Raw genomic sequence first — 2284 nt, forward strand, 5'->3', positions numbered from 1 at the left:
CCAGTTAATCTCCCCTTGCCTTCTTGCCCCTCAAAAACAAGAGAGAGCTTCTCATTTTGAAAGCTGAATTACTCTTCAGTCCTAATCCCTGAAATTTACTGAGTTTTCCCCTAAGAAAAACCTGCATTAGAATTGCACTGGACATCAATGATACAAAATAGGGAGTAAACCAGTCGGCAAAATGTATGTTTATTCTGCAATGCAATAGCAAGAACTTTTGGTGCCTGAGGACCTCTGAAGTCGAAAGGGGAATACCCCATGATGGCAAGTAATATTTGGTGACTATGGCAATATGCCGTAATAGTCTATGTATCTTTATAAGCACACCTTTATATTAAATAATAAAGACAATTGCAAAAGTTGCAGGAAGTGACTCTAACTACTTCTTCTGAGGTTCCAAAATATTAGAAAATTAAACTTTGGTGGGATGAGTACAGAAGTTGGAGGCACATGGTGCCAGTGAAATCAGCAGTTTAACAAAGTGGCACAGTTCACTTAGCAGTGCTTGATGATTACCTGGGATGGAGGAAATTATTTAAAGACACTTTGTAAATGTACCAGTATGCAATGTTAGTCATAGTCTGCTTCTTGGAAATGTTATGATGTGATAATTAGTCAACAATATACTTGATCAGTAAGGTAAGAAGGCAACGTTTCTCCACCTGTTCAGCATATGCCTCTTGAACATATGCTTGGATTCTTGCATACTGTTTGCTCAGAGGCTTTTGGATTCTCTTCAGTTACTTGCTAGAAACTTTTGCGGTACTTTTTGCAAGACAAACAGAAGGAGGTTGTACATTAGCTGAGGGCACAAATTAATGTGAAAATACATCTGCTAGGTTTGTTTCAGGTTTTTGAAAAAAAACCTTTGTGTTATCTTTTATGGCAAAGATATCCTGAATCTGTATTCTTTAATTCTAGCAGAAAATATACTGTCTGCAAACCTTCCTACTGAATGGGATAGGCATCAAGCTTAACCACTGCACTGTATCAATTTATCATTTATGCAATTATGTCTATTTTTCATGGGTTAGCCTATGCCACCTAAAATATTCTTTACTTCATGGATGTGATAAATGGAAGATCTTTCTTTGTAGGCTAAAGTGTACCGTTAAAAGTCTGGTGTTGCTCAGGTCAAAATTATCTTGTTGATTACATAAAGTTGAACAGATTTTTGCTTTTAATTTCATCTTTTCATTTTTATTTCTAATATTTCTTCTTGCCCTGTATAGACATTTTAAAAGAGATGTAACTACATGCTCTTTTGAGAACACTACTCCTAGTTCGTTTGTGTTGGTTTTTTTTTTCAAACAAGTTGTAATAATCTCACAATATATATGTGAATAGCAACTATCACTCACAGATAACTTCTAATGCTGAAAACTGATGGATACCTGACTTTTTTTTCCCCCTATCTCAGAGCAAATTACTTCCTGAGACAATGAGTTAAATTGAAAGAACATTTATAAAGTAACAGTGAGATTTTAAAAACACATTTCTTCTATATTTTACATTTTACTGACAGGTCGGTATCTGTTCTACCTCCCAGAAGACCATGCAAATGAGTAGGCAGAAAAAAACGCTAAACAACTCTTAGGGGACACATTGCTCTACCTGGCTGAGTTAGAATTACAGTTCCTAGTGAGATAAATAGGTCCTGTATATAAAATGTCTTAATTACCACCTGCTTGACAATATATTTCTTAAATTTGGCAGATTTGTGGAGCTTCCTTTTGTTTTGCCAGGTGTTTATATTCTGTCTGTGAAATTTGAACTCGTCTTACATTTACAGAGGCATTTGACTGTGTCCTCTAAACTGTTTCATGCTAGAAGTAATTTTGCAACAGTCCGCCTGGGTCATAAGTAAAAGAAGTGAGAAAGAACGAACTAGTGGTTAGGTCTGACCTAAGGGCAAGGAAAGGGCCTTCCTTCCCTGGCAGAGGCGAGGGATAAGCAGTGTGCAGTTACGCTGCTTTGCTGCCTTTCACTGCTTCCCATTGAGAGCGCATTCAGAAGTAACTTCTGTGGACATAATTCCTCTGAAGAGTAGACTGACTAAAGAGGTTGCGAAAAATAGGAAGAAAAAGTAAAAACCAAGAAAAGAAAATTACAACATCTCCTTTAATTTCTGGGAAGTTTTGTTAAACATGTAAACCACAAAGTCTGAATAAGTAAGTTCTCTAGCATGTTGAAGGTGTGCTTGCAATGATAGGAACCCACTGAGGCTCCCCAAAACACAGCCACTAGGCCTCTGGTGAAATAAGAGTACAAACAGATCTGCTTC

The sequence above is a fragment of the Vanellus vanellus genome (assembly GCF_965231255.1).
Source record: "Vanellus vanellus genome assembly, chromosome: Z".
Classification (NCBI taxonomy): domain Eukaryota; kingdom Metazoa; phylum Chordata; class Aves; order Charadriiformes; family Charadriidae; genus Vanellus; species Vanellus vanellus.